Source organism: Somniosus microcephalus, unplaced genomic scaffold, assembly GCF_052327205.1.
Source record: "Somniosus microcephalus isolate GS21.2 unplaced genomic scaffold, FLI_Smic_1.0 unresolved_chr4, whole genome shotgun sequence".
NCBI lineage: Eukaryota > Metazoa > Chordata > Chondrichthyes > Squaliformes > Somniosidae > Somniosus > Somniosus microcephalus.
Window position 1 is genome coordinate 2,993,107 of NW_028225182.1, and position 12,957 is coordinate 3,006,063.

The following is a 12,957-nucleotide window of genomic DNA, read 5'->3' on the forward strand; positions in this document are numbered from 1 at the left end:
CTTGATTTGGCTCGTGATCAGTGCGACTCAGTGAGACTTCGGCCCGTCTCTCCCTTCGCAACCCATCAGTGTGGAGAAAAGAACAGGGAATTTTACACATGTGTTGTGCTCTGTAACTTTATTTGAACATGTCATTGCATTTCACGCTGTGTCCAACACGGTGAGGTCCCCCGTGCTGTGTCAGCTTTGTATCTTTATCAACACTGCAGCTTTACATTAACAGAACCTGAGCTCCGAGATCTGGTCGGGTCACATTGCCCGAAGTGAGGAATGAGCGAGAGGGGCAATTCCACCCGGGGATAGAAAATCCTCCAAAAGAACGACAGAATACTGCGTTTGACGTGAAGCCGAAATAGCTCAGTTGGGAGAGCGTTAGACTGAAGATCTAAAGGTCCCTGGTTCGATCCCGGGTTTCGGCAGGTTTTAGTTACTTTCTGTCTCCTTCACTACAAAAGGTACGAATCAAGAGAAATTTTACGCTCCTGATGACGCGTTTCCCAAACGAATGGGAGTGACACCACGTCGGACATGCTGGATCCGGCTCCAACCGTCCGCTGCAGGTTCGAATTCAGTCGGGGTCCCGCCGTCTGCTTTTATACCGGGACAGTGTTTGTGGGAGGGGCTGTGGTGCGACAAAAATTTTTAGAATGAGGTTTGTTAGACCAGTCTTTCTGTTACTTTGGATTTACACTCTGCCCAGTTGTATATACGAACAGTTAACAATGTTTAAGCGATGTGGTGTGTTCAATGTTTGTGCAGTAACTCGGTCACCCAGTGTGAGCCTGAAAGACAATTTCCCAGCCTAGGTTCGAGCCTGGCCAACGGGAGCATTGTGGCCGGTTAGCTCAGTTGGTGAGAGCGTGGTGCTAATAACGCCAAGGTCGCGGGTTCGATCCCCGTACGGGCCATCAGGATGTTTTCATAATTTTACGCTTTTCCCGCACATTTCCAATACAAACTTTATAAGGAAGCCAATGCACACAGACTCTCACGGGGGATATATTTGGATTAACATCCTTTGCCACCGGGGCTGAGAGACACATCTTTCTGGGTTTGCTGTTGAAAGTTGAACAGGCGGCATGTTGCCGATAAGTGTCACAGGCAGGTAATACACAGACAGAGCGGCTCTGCCCCCGCGAGATGGGTAAAAGGCTTCAGTTCAGGACAAATGCATCAATGAATTGTTCGCCCAGCACCGAGAGAGACAACATCCAGAGAAAAACACAGGAGGAAATCGATTTCAAGTGGATGCCTACCCGCACTTGGTGCCGTGCTTTCGCGAACACGTCTGTTGTGTTCTCATGTAAAAAATATAATTTTGTCCGAACAGTTTGCCTGGCGCGAAAGGATCTGAATTGCAAAGGAGCAAGCATGAAAAGCTGCGTTGATGTGCTTGCTGCCAGGAGGCTGGCTGCAGCTTCCCTGGTGGTCTAGTGGTTAGGATTCGGCGCTCTCACCGCCGCGGCCCGGGTTCGATTCCCGGTCAGGGAACAGTGCGTTTTGGGGCTGTTTGAATTGCCACCATGCAATGCACCCTTACGGAACAATGCTCCGCCCCTGATTCAACTTTCCACACCGCTGCTCAACATCACTCTTCATACAGCGATACAAAATGCACATTCTTGATTTCTGTAAAATGCGTGCTGTTTCAAAGTCAGCAGGACTTGATTTCTGTCAAATTTAGACTGGCTGACTTTAAATGTTGCCAACATTTAACTGCAGCTCACAGTGTCAGGGCAGTCACGGTTTTTATCAGTCTTCCGTATATCTCCTTGCCCACTGCATCTCCCGAACAAACTTAGCTTATCACAGGCACGGCTATCGATTATTTTCATTGCCAGTGTGAAAAATGCAAATTTTGAAACTTACCAACGTGTGCAAGCCTGGAATCAGAGAGTCCGTGGCCCCTGATAACTTGAGCATTAAGATGATCATTAGCCCTTCCTGTATTGCTCAGTAGCCCACTGTGCGAGGAACTAAGAACCACGGGCATTTTCACTTCTGTGTGGGGCTCAGCACCATACCTGCAGCTGAAGATTGAACTTGATTTGGCTCGTGATCAGTGCGACTCAGTGAGACTTCGGCCCGTCTCTCCCTTCGCAACCCATCAGTGTGGAGAAAAGAACAGGGAATTTTACACATGTGTTGTGCTCTGTAACTTTATTTGAACATGTCATTGCATTTCACGCTGTGTCCAACACGGTGAGGTCCCCCGTGCTGTGTCAGCTTTGTATCTTTATCAACACTGCAGCTTTACATTAACAGAACCTGAGCTCCGAGATCTGGTCGGGTCACATTGCCCGAAGTGAGGAATGAGCGAGAGGGGCAATTCCACCCGGGGATAGAAAATCCTCCAAAAGAACGACAGAATACTGCGTTTGACGTGAAGCCGAAATAGCTCAGTTGGGAGAGCGTTAGACTGAAGATCTAAAGGTCCCTGGTTCGATCCCGGGTTTCGGCAGGTTTTAGTTACTTTCTGTCTCCTTCACTACAAAAGGTACGAATCAAGAGAAATTTTACGCTCCTGATGACGCGTTTCCCAAACGAATGGGAGTGACACCACGTCGGACATGCTGGATCCGGCTCCAACCGTCCGCTGCAGGTTCGAATTCAGTCGGGGTCCCGCCGTCTGCTTTTATACCGGGACAGTGTTTGTGGGAGGGGCTGTGGTGCGACAAAAATTTTTAGAATGAGGTTTGTTAGACCAGTCTTTCTGTTACTTTGGATTTACACTCTGCCCAGTTGTATATACGAACAGTTAACAATGTTTAAGCGATGTGGTGTGTTCAATGTTTGTGCAGTAACTCGGTCACCCAGTGTGAGCCTGAAAGACAATTTCCCAGCCTAGGTTCGAGCCTGGCCAACGGGAGCATTGTGGCCGGTTAGCTCAGTTGGTGAGAGCGTGGTGCTAATAACGCCAAGGTCGCGGGTTCGATCCCCGTACGGGCCATCAGGATGTTTTCATAATTTTACGCTTTTCCCGCACATTTCCAATACAAACTTTATAAGGAAGCCAATGCACACAGACTCTCACGGGGGATATATTTGGATTAACATCCTTTGCCACCGGGGCTGAGAGACACATCTTTCTGGGTTTGCTGTTGAAAGTTGAACAGGCGGCTTGTTGCCGATAAGTGTCACAGGCAGGTAATACACAGACAGAGCGGCTCTGACCCCGCGAGATGGGTAAAAGGCTTCAGTTCAGGACAAATGCATCAATGAATTGTTCGCCCAGCACCGAGAGAGACAACATCCAGAGAAAAACACAGGAGGAAATCGATTTCAAGTGGATGCCTACCCGCACTTGGTGCCGTGCTTTCGCGAACACGTCTGTTGTGTTCTCATGTAAAAAATATAATTTTGTCCGAACAGTTTGCCTGGCGCGAAAGGATCTGAATTGCAAAGGAGCAAGCATGAAAAGCTGCGTTGATGTGCTTGCTGCCAGGAGGCTGGCTGCAGCTTCCCTGGTGGTCTAGTGGTTAGGATTCGGCGCTCTCACCGCCGCGGCCCGGGTTCGATTCCCGGTCAGGGAACAGTGCGTTTTGGGGCTGTTTGAATTGCCACCATGCAATGCACCCTTACGGAACAATGCTCCGCCCCTGATTCAACTTTCCACACCGCTGCTCAACATCACTCTTCATACAGCGATACAAAATGCACATTCTTGATTTCTGTAAAATGCGTGCTGTTTCAAAGTCAGCAGGACTTGATTTCTGTCAAATTTAGACTGGCTGACTTTAAATGTTGCCAACATTTAACTGCAGCTCACAGTGTCAGGGCAGTCACGGTTTTTATCAGTCTTCCGTATATCTCCTTGCCCACTGCATCTCCCGAACAAACTTAGCTTATCACAGGCACGGCTATCGATTATTTTCATTGCCAGTGTGAAAAATGCAAATTTTGAAACTTACCAACGTGTGCAAGCCTGGAATCAGAGAGTCCGTGGCCCCTGATAACTTGAGCATTAAGATGATCATTAGCCCTTCCTGTATTGCTCAGTAGCCCACTGTGCGAGGAACTAAGAACCACGGGCATTTTCACTTCTGTGTGGGGCTCAGCACCATACCTGCAGCTGAAGATTGAACTTGATTTGGCTCGTGATCAGTGCGGCTCAGTGAGACTTCGGCCCGTCTCTCCCTTCGCAACCCATCAGTGTGGAGAAAAGAACAGGGAATTTTACACATGTGTTGTGCTCTGTAACTTTATTTGAACATGTCATTGCATTTCACGCTGTGTCCAACACGGTGAGGTCCCCCGTGCTGTGTCAGCTTTGTATCTTTATCAACACTGCAGCTTTACATTAACAGAACCTGAGCTCCGAGATCTGGTCGGGTCACATTGCCCGAAGTGAGGAATGAGCGAGAGGGGCAATTCCACCCGGGGATAGAAAATCCTCCAAAAGAACGACAGAATACTGCGTTTGACGTGAAGCCGAAATAGCTCAGTTGGGAGAGCGTTAGACTGAAGATCTAAAGGTCCCTGGTTCGATCCCGGGTTTCGGCAGGTTTTAGTTACTTTCTGTCTCCTTCACTACAAAAGGTACGAATCAAGAGAAATTTTACGCTCCTGATGACGCGTTTCCCAAACGAATGGGAGTGACACCACGTCGGACATGCTGGATCCGGCTCCAACCGTCCGCTGCAGGTTCGAATTCAGTCGGGGTCCCGCCGTCTGCTTTTATACCGGGACAGTGTTTGTGGGAGGGGCTGTGGTGCGACAAAAATTTTTAGAATGAGGTTTGTTAGACCAGTCTTTCTGTTACTTTGGATTTACACTCTGCCCAGTTGTATATACGAACAGTTAACAATGTTTAAGCGATGTGGTGTGTTCAATGTTTGTGCAGTAACTCGGTCACCCAGTGTGAGCCTGAAAGACAATTTCCCAGCCTAGGTTCGAGCCTGGCCAACGGGAGCATTGTGGCCGGTTAGCTCAGTTGGTGAGAGCGTGGTGCTAATAACGCCAAGGTCGCGGGTTCGATCCCCGTACGGGCCATCAGGATGTTTTCATAATTTTACGCTTTTCCCGCACATTTCCAATACAAACTTTATAAGGAAGCCAATGCACACAGACTCTCACGGGGGATATATTTGGATTAACATCCTTTGCCACCGGGGCTGAGAGACACATCTTTCTGGGTTTGCTGTTGAAAGTTGAACAGGCGGCATGTTGCCGATAAGTGTCACAGGCAGGTAATACACAGACAGAGCGGCTCTGCCCCCGCGAGATGGGTAAAAGGCTTCAGTTCAGGACAAATGCATCAATGAATTGTTCGCCCAGCACCGAGAGAGACAACATCCAGAGAAAAACACAGGAGGAAATCGATTTCAAGTGGATGCCTACCCGCACTTGGTGCCGTGCTTTCGCGAACACGTCTGTTGTGTTCTCATGTAAAAAATATAATTTTGTCCGAACAGTTTGCCTGGCGCGAAAGGATCTGAATTGCAAAGGAGCAAGCATGAAAAGCTGCGTTGATGTGCTTGCTGCCAGGAGGCTGGCTGCAGCTTCCCTGGTGGTCTAGTGGTTAGGATTCGGCGCTCTCACCGCCGCGGCCCGGGTTCGATTCCCGGTCAGGGAACAGTGCGTTTTGGGGCTGTTTGAATTGCCACCATGCAATGCACCCTTACGGAACAATGCTCCGCCCCTGATTCAACTTTCCACACCGCTGCTCAACATCACTCTTCATACAGCGATACAAAATGCACATTCTTGATTTCTGTAAAATGCGTGCTGTTTCAAAGTCAGCAGGACTTGATTTCTGTCAAATTTAGACTGGCTGACTTTAAATGTTGCCAACATTTAACTGCAGCTCACAGTGTCAGGGCAGTCACGGTTTTTATCAGTCTTCCGTATATCTCCTTGCCCACTGCATCTCCCGAACAAACTTAGCTTATCACAGGCACGGCTATCGATTATTTTCATTGCCAGTGTGAAAAATGCAAATTTTGAAACTTACCAACGTGTGCAAGCCTGGAATCAGAGAGTCCGTGGCCCCTGATAACTTGAGCATTAAGATGATCATTAGCCCTTCCTGTATTGCTCAGTAGCCCACTGTGCGAGGAACTAAGAACCACGGGCATTTTCACTTCTGTGTGGGGCTCAGCACCATACCTGCAGCTGAAGATTGAACTTGATTTGGCTCGTGATCAGTGCGACTCAGTGAGACTTCGGCCCGTCTCTCCCTTCGCAACCCATCAGTGTGGAGAAAAGAACAGGGAATTTTACACATGTGTTGTGCTCTGTAACTTTATTTGAACATGTCATTGCATTTCACGCTGTGTCCAACACGGTGAGGTCCCCCGTGCTGTGTCAGCTTTGTATCTTTATCAACACTGCAGCTTTACATTAACAGAACCTGAGCTCCGAGATCTGGTCGGGTCACATTGCCCGAAGTGAGGAATGAGCGAGAGGGGCAATTCCACCCGGGGATAGAAAATCCTCCAAAAGAACGACAGAATACTGCGTTTGACGTGAAGCCGAAATAGCTCAGTTGGGAGAGCGTTAGACTGAAGATCTAAAGGTCCCTGGTTCGATCCCGGGTTTCGGCAGGTTTTAGTTACTTTCTGTCTCCTTCACTACAAAAGGTACGAATCAAGAGAAATTTTACGCTCCTGATGACGCGTTTCCCAAACGAATGGGAGTGACACCACGTCGGACATGCTGGATCCGGCTCCAACCGTCCGCTGCAGGTTCGAATTCAGTCGGGGTCCCGCCGTCTGCTTTTATACCGGGACAGTGTTTGTGGGAGGGGCTGTGGTGCGACAAAAATTTTTAGAATGAGGTTTGTTAGACCAGTCTTTCTGTTACTTTGGATTTACACTCTGCCCAGTTGTATATACGAACAGTTAACAATGTTTAAGCGATGTGGTGTGTTCAATGTTTGTGCAGTAACTCGGTCACCCAGTGTGAGCCTGAAAGACAATTTCCCAGCCTAGGTTCGAGCCTGGCCAACGGGAGCATTGTGGCCGGTTAGCTCAGTTGGTGAGAGCGTGGTGCTAATAACGCCAAGGTCGCGGGTTCGATTCCCGTACGGGCCATCAGGATGTTTTCATAATTTTACGCTTTTCCCGCACATTTCCAATACAAACTTTATAAGGAAGCCAATGCACACAGACTCTCACGGGGGATATATTTGGATTAACATCCTTTGCCACCGGGGCTGAGAGACACATCTTTCTGGGTTTGCTGTTGAAAGTTGAACAGGCGGCATGTTGCCGATAAGTGTCACAGGCAGGTAATACACAGACAGAGCGGCTCTGCCCCCGCGAGATGGGTAAAAGGCTTCAGTTCAGGACAAATGCATCAATGAATTGTTCGCCCAGCACCGAGAGAGACAACATCCAGAGAAAAACACAGGAGGAAATCGATTTCAAGTGGATGCCTACCCGCACTTGGTGCCGTGCTTTCGCGAACACGTCTGTTGTGTTCTCATGTAAAAAATATAATTTTGTCCGAACAGTTTGCCTGGCGCGAAAGGATCTGAATTGCAAAGGAGCAAGCATGAAAAGCTGCGTTGATGTGCTTGCTGCCAGGAGGCTGGCTGCAGCTTCCCTGGTGGTCTAGTGGTTAGGATTCGGCGCTCTCACCGCCGCGGCCCGGGTTCGATTCCCGGTCAGGGAACAGTGCGTTTTGGGGCTGTTTGAATTGCCACCATGCAATGCACCCTTACGGAACAATGCTCCGCCCCTGATTCAACTTTCCACACCGCTGCTCAACATCACTCTTCATACAGCGATACAAAATGCACATTCTTGATTTCTGTAAAATGCGTGCTGTTTCAAAGTCAGCAGGACTTGATTTCTGTCAAATTTAGACTGGCTGACTTTAAATGTTGCCAACATTTAACTGCAGCTCACAGTGTCAGGGCAGTCACGGTTTTTATCAGTCTTCCGTATATCTCCTTGCCCACTGCATCTCCCGAACAAACTTAGCTTATCACAGGCACGGCTATCGATTATTTTCATTGCCAGTGTGAAAAATGCAAATTTTGAAACTTACCAACGTGTGCAAGCCTGGAATCAGAGAGTCCGTGGCCCCTGATAACTTGAGCATTAAGATGATCATTAGCCCTTCCTGTATTGCTCAGTAGCCCACTGTGCGAGGAACTAAGAACCACGGGCATTTTCACTTCTGTGTGGGGCTCAGCACCATACCTGCAGCTGAAGATTGAACTTGATTTGGCTCGTGATCAGTGCGGCTCAGTGAGACTTCGGCCCGTCTCTCCCTTCGCAACCCATCAGTGTGGAGAAAAGAACAGGGAATTTTACACATGTGTTGTGCTCTGTAACTTTATTTGAACATGTCATTGCATTTCACGCTGTGTCCAACACGGTGAGGTCCCCCGTGCTGTGTCAGCTTTGTATCTTTATCAACACTGCAGCTTTACATTAACAGAACCTGAGCTCCGAGATCTGGTCGGGTCACATTGCCCGAAGTGAGGAATGAGCGAGAGGGGCAATTCCACCCGGGGATAGAAAATCCTCCAAAAGAACGACAGAATACTACGTTTGACGTGAAGCCGAAATAGCTCAGTTGGGAGAGCGTTAGACTGAAGATCTAAAGGTCCCTGGTTCGATCCCGGGTTTCGGCAGGTTTTAGTTACTTTCTGTCTCCTTCACTACAAAAGGTACGAATCAAGAGAAATTTTACGCTCCTGATGACGCGTTTCCCAAACGAATGGGAGTGACACCACGTCGGACATGCTGGATCCGGCTCCAACCGTCCGCTGCAGGTTCGAATTCAGTCGGGGTCCCGCCGTCTGCTTTTATACCGGGACAGTGTTTGTGGGAGGGGCTGTGGTGCGACAAAAAATTTTAGAATGAGGTTTGTTAGACCAGTCTTTCTGTTACTTTGGATTTACACTCTGCCCAGTTGTATATACGAACAGTTAACAATGTTTAAGCGATGTGGTGTGTTCAATGTTTGTGCAGTAACTCGGTCACCCAGTGTGAGCCTGAAAGACAATTTCCCAGCCTAGGTTCGAGCCTGGCCAACGGGAGCATTGTGGCCGGTTAGCTCAGTTGGTGAGAGCGTGGTGCTAATAACGCCAAGGTCGCGGGTTCGATCCCCGTACGGGCCATCAGGATGTTTTCATAATTTTACGCTTTTCCCGCACATTTCCAATACAAACTTTATAAGGAAGCCAATGCACACAGACTCTCACGGGGGATATATTTGGATTAACATCCTTTGCCACCGGGGCTGAGAGACACATCTTTCTGGGTTTGCTGTTGAAAGTTGAACAGGCGGCATGTTGCCGATAAGTGTCACAGGCAGGTAATACACAGACAGAGCGGCTCTGACCCCGCGAGATGGGTAAAAGGCTTCAGTTCAGGACAAATGCATCAATGAATTGTTCGCCCAGCACCGAGAGAGACAACATCCAGAGAAAAACACAGGAGGAAATCGATTTCAAGTGGATGCCTACCCGCACTTGGTGCCGTGCTTTCGCGAACACGTCTGTTGTGTTCTCATGTAAAAAATATAATTTTGTCCGAACAGTTTGCCTGGCGCGAAAGGATCTGAATTGCAAAGGAGCAAGCATGAAAAGCTGCGTTGATGTGCTTGCTGCCAGGAGGCTGGCTGCAGCTTCCCTGGTGGTCTAGTGGTTAGGATTCGGCGCTCTCACCGCCGCGGCCCGGGTTCGATTCCCGGTCAGGGAACAGTGCGTTTTGGGGCTGTTTGAATTGCCACCATGCAATGCACCCTTACGGAACAATGCTCCGCCCCTGATTCAACTTTCCACACCGCTGCTCAACATCACTCTTCATACAGCGATACAAAATGCACATTCTTGATTTCTGTAAAATGCGTGCTGTTTCAAAGTCAGCAGGACTTGATTTCTGTCAAATTTAGACTGGCTGACTTTAAATGTTGCCAACATTTAACTGCAGCTCACAGTGTCAGGGCAGTCACGGTTTTTATCAGTCTTCCGTATATCTCCTTGCCCACTGCATCTCCCGAACAAACTTAGCTTATCACAGGCACGGCTATCGATTATTTTCATTGCCAGTGTGAAAAATGCAAATTTTGAAACTTACCAACGTGTGCAAGCCTGGAATCAGAGAGTCCGTGGCCCCTGATAACTTGAGCATTAAGATGATCATTAGCCCTTCCTGTATTGCTCAGTAGCCCACTGTGCGAGGAACTAAGAACCACGGGCATTTTCACTTCTGTGTGGGGCTCAGCACCATACCTGCAGCTGAAGATTGAACTTGATTTGGCTCGTGATCAGTGCGGCTCAGTGAGACTTCGGCCCGTCTCTCCCTTCGCAACCCATCAGTGTGGAGAAAAGAACAGGGAATTTTACACATGTGTTGTGCTCTGTAACTTTATTTGAACATGTCATTGCATTTCACGCTGTGTCCAACACGGTGAGGTCCCCCGTGCTGTGTCAGCTTTGTATCTTTATCAACACTGCAGCTTTACATTAACAGAACCTGAGCTCCGAGATCTGGTCGGGTCACATTGCCCGAAGTGAGGAATGAGCGAGAGGGGCAATTCCACCCGGGGATAGAAAATCCTCCAAAAGAACGACAGAATACTGCGTTTGATGTGAAGCCGAAATAGCTCAGTTGGGAGAGCGTTAGACTGAAGATCTAAAGGTCCCTGGTTCGATCCCGGGTTTCGGCAGGTTTTAGTTACTTTCTGTCTCCTTCACGACAAAAGGTACGAATCAAGAGAAATTTTACGCTCCTGATGACGCGTTTCCCAAACGAATGGGAGTGAAACCACGTCGGACATGCTGGATCCGGCTCCAACCGTCCGCTGCAGGTTCGAATTCAGTCGGGGTCCCGCCGTCTGCTTTTATACTGGGACAGTGTTTGTGGGAGGGGCTGTGGTGCGACAAAAAACTTTAGAATGAGGTTTGTTAGACCAGTCTTTCTGTTACTTTGGATTTACACTCTGCCCAGTTGTATATACGAACAGTTAACAATGTTTAAGCGATGTGGTGTGTTCAATGTTTGTGCAGTAACTCGGTCACCCAGTGTGAGCCTGAAAGACAATTTTCCAGCCTAGGTTCGAGCCTGGCCAACGGGAGCATTGTGGCCGGTTAGCTCAGTTGGTGAGAGCGTGGTGCTAATAACGCCAAGGTCGCGGGTTCGATCCCCGTACGGGCCATCAGGATGTTTTCATAATTTTACGCTTTTCCCGCACATTTCCAATACAAACTTTATAAGGAAGCCAATGCACACAGACTCTCACGGGGGATATATTTGGATTAACATCCTTTGCCACCGGGGCTGAGAGACACATCTTTCTGGTCTTTCTGGGTTTGCTGTTGAACAGGCGGCATGTTGCCGATAAGTGTCACAGGCAGGTAATACACAGACAGAGCGGCTCTGACCCCGCGAGATGGGTAAAAGGCTTCAGTTCAGGACAAATGCATCAATGAATTGTTCGCCCAGCACCGAGAGAGACAACATCCAGAGAAAAACACAGGAGGAAATCGATTTCAAGTGGATGCCTACCCGCACTTGGTGCCGTGCTTTCGCGAACACGTCTGTTGTGTTCTCATGTAAAAAATATAATTTTGTCCGAACAGTTTGCCTGGCGCGAAAGGATCTGAATTGCAAAGGAGCAAGCATGAAAAGCTGCGTTGATGTGCTTGCTGCCAGGAGGCTGGCTGCAGCTTCCCTGGTGGTCTAGTGGTTAGGATTCGGCGCTCTCACCGCCGCGGCCCGGGTTCGATTCCCGGTCAGGGAACAGTGCGTTTTGGGGCTGTTTGAATTGCCACCATGCAATGCACCCTTACGGAACAATGCTCCGCCCCTGATTCAACTTTCCACACCGCTGCTCAACATCACTCTTCATACAGCGATACAAAATGCACATTCTTGATTTCTGTAAAATGCGTGCTGTTTCAAAGTCAGCAGGACTTGATTTCTGTCAAATTTAGACTGGCTGACTTTAAATGTTGCCAACATTTAACTGCAGCTCACAGTGTCAGGGCAGTCACGGTTTTTATCAGTCTTCCGTATATCTCCTTGCCCACTGCATCTCCCGAACAAACTTAGCTTATCACAGGCACGGCTATCGATTATTTTCATTGCCAGTGTGAAAAATGCAAATTTTGAAACTTACCAACGTGTGCAAGCCTGGAATCAGAGAGTCCGTGGCCCCTGATAACTTGAGCATTAAGATGATCATTAGCCCTTCCTGTATTGCTCAGTAGCCCACTGTGCGAGGAACTAAGAACCACGGGCATTTTCACTTCTGTGTGGGGCTCAGCACCATACCTGCAGCTGAAGATTGAACTTGATTTGGCTCGTGATCAGTGCGGCTCAGTGAGACTTCGGCCCGTCTCTCCCTTCGCAACCCATCAGTGTGGAGAAAAGAACAGGGAATTTTACACATGTGTTGTGCTCTGTAACTTTATTTGAACATGTCATTGCATTTCACGCTGTGTCCAACACGGTGAGGTCCCCCGTGCTGTGTCAGCTTTGTATCTTTATCAACACTGCAGCTTTACATTAACAGAACCTGAGCTCCGAGATCTGGTCGGGTCACATTGCCCGAAGTGAGGAATGAGCGAGAGGGGCAATTCCACCCGGGGATAGAAAATCCTCCAAAAGAACGACAGAATACTGCGTTTGACGTGAAGCCGAAATAGCTCAGTTGGGAGAGCGTTAGACTGAAGATCTAAAGGTCCCTGGTTCGATCCCGGGTTTCGGCAGGTTTTAGTTACTTTCTGTCTCCTTCACTACAAAAGGTACGAATCAAGAGAAATTTTACGCTCCTGATGACGCGTTTCCCAAACGAATGGGAGTGACACCACGTCGGACATGCTGGATCCGGCTCCAACCGTCCGCTGCAGGTTCGAATTCAGTCGGGGTCCCGCCGTCTGCTTTTATACCGGGACAGTGTTTGTGGGAGGGGCTGTGGTGCGACAAAAATTTTTAGAATGAGGTTTGTTAGACCAGTCTTTCTGTTACTTTGGATTTACACTCTGCCCAGTTG

At 48.6% G+C, this 12,957-nt stretch overlaps 19 non-coding genes across 19 annotated transcripts; all 19 read left to right on the forward strand.

The window, feature by feature from the left end:
• Positions 1–346: 346 nt before the first annotated feature.
• Positions 347–419, forward strand: trnaf-gaa (transfer RNA phenylalanine (anticodon GAA)). The gene has a single exon. It is a non-coding gene; the product is annotated as a tRNA-Phe (tRNA).
• A 415-nt stretch (positions 420–834) lies between these two features.
• Positions 835–908, forward strand: trnai-aau (transfer RNA isoleucine (anticodon AAU)). Its single transcript has one exon. It is a non-coding gene; the product is annotated as a tRNA-Ile (tRNA).
• A 511-nt stretch (positions 909–1,419) lies between these two features.
• trnae-cuc (transfer RNA glutamic acid (anticodon CUC)) lies at positions 1,420–1,491 on the forward strand. The gene has a single exon. It is a non-coding gene; the product is annotated as a tRNA-Glu (tRNA).
• Positions 1,492–2,388: 897 nt separating this feature from the next.
• On the forward strand, positions 2,389–2,461 carry trnaf-gaa (transfer RNA phenylalanine (anticodon GAA)). The gene has a single exon. It is a non-coding gene; the product is annotated as a tRNA-Phe (tRNA).
• Positions 2,462–2,876: 415 nt separating this feature from the next.
• On the forward strand, positions 2,877–2,950 carry trnai-aau (transfer RNA isoleucine (anticodon AAU)). Its single transcript has one exon. It is a non-coding gene; the product is annotated as a tRNA-Ile (tRNA).
• A 511-nt stretch (positions 2,951–3,461) lies between these two features.
• trnae-cuc (transfer RNA glutamic acid (anticodon CUC)) lies at positions 3,462–3,533 on the forward strand. Its single transcript has one exon. It is a non-coding gene; the product is annotated as a tRNA-Glu (tRNA).
• Positions 3,534–4,430: 897 nt separating this feature from the next.
• On the forward strand, positions 4,431–4,503 carry trnaf-gaa (transfer RNA phenylalanine (anticodon GAA)). The gene has a single exon. It is a non-coding gene; the product is annotated as a tRNA-Phe (tRNA).
• A 415-nt stretch (positions 4,504–4,918) lies between these two features.
• Positions 4,919–4,992, forward strand: trnai-aau (transfer RNA isoleucine (anticodon AAU)). The gene has a single exon. It is a non-coding gene; the product is annotated as a tRNA-Ile (tRNA).
• Positions 4,993–5,503: 511 nt separating this feature from the next.
• On the forward strand, positions 5,504–5,575 carry trnae-cuc (transfer RNA glutamic acid (anticodon CUC)). The gene has a single exon. It is a non-coding gene; the product is annotated as a tRNA-Glu (tRNA).
• An 897-nt stretch (positions 5,576–6,472) lies between these two features.
• Positions 6,473–6,545, forward strand: trnaf-gaa (transfer RNA phenylalanine (anticodon GAA)). Its single transcript has one exon. It is a non-coding gene; the product is annotated as a tRNA-Phe (tRNA).
• Positions 6,546–6,960: 415 nt separating this feature from the next.
• Positions 6,961–7,034, forward strand: trnai-aau (transfer RNA isoleucine (anticodon AAU)). Its single transcript has one exon. It is a non-coding gene; the product is annotated as a tRNA-Ile (tRNA).
• A 511-nt stretch (positions 7,035–7,545) lies between these two features.
• Positions 7,546–7,617, forward strand: trnae-cuc (transfer RNA glutamic acid (anticodon CUC)). The gene has a single exon. It is a non-coding gene; the product is annotated as a tRNA-Glu (tRNA).
• Positions 7,618–8,514: 897 nt separating this feature from the next.
• trnaf-gaa (transfer RNA phenylalanine (anticodon GAA)) lies at positions 8,515–8,587 on the forward strand. Its single transcript has one exon. It is a non-coding gene; the product is annotated as a tRNA-Phe (tRNA).
• Positions 8,588–9,002: 415 nt separating this feature from the next.
• trnai-aau (transfer RNA isoleucine (anticodon AAU)) lies at positions 9,003–9,076 on the forward strand. Its single transcript has one exon. It is a non-coding gene; the product is annotated as a tRNA-Ile (tRNA).
• A 511-nt stretch (positions 9,077–9,587) lies between these two features.
• Positions 9,588–9,659, forward strand: trnae-cuc (transfer RNA glutamic acid (anticodon CUC)). Its single transcript has one exon. It is a non-coding gene; the product is annotated as a tRNA-Glu (tRNA).
• An 897-nt stretch (positions 9,660–10,556) lies between these two features.
• On the forward strand, positions 10,557–10,629 carry trnaf-gaa (transfer RNA phenylalanine (anticodon GAA)). Its single transcript has one exon. It is a non-coding gene; the product is annotated as a tRNA-Phe (tRNA).
• Positions 10,630–11,044: 415 nt separating this feature from the next.
• trnai-aau (transfer RNA isoleucine (anticodon AAU)) lies at positions 11,045–11,118 on the forward strand. Its single transcript has one exon. It is a non-coding gene; the product is annotated as a tRNA-Ile (tRNA).
• Positions 11,119–11,631: 513 nt separating this feature from the next.
• Positions 11,632–11,703, forward strand: trnae-cuc (transfer RNA glutamic acid (anticodon CUC)). The gene has a single exon. It is a non-coding gene; the product is annotated as a tRNA-Glu (tRNA).
• An 897-nt stretch (positions 11,704–12,600) lies between these two features.
• trnaf-gaa (transfer RNA phenylalanine (anticodon GAA)) lies at positions 12,601–12,673 on the forward strand. Its single transcript has one exon. It is a non-coding gene; the product is annotated as a tRNA-Phe (tRNA).
• The last annotated feature ends 284 nt before the right edge of the window (positions 12,674–12,957 follow it).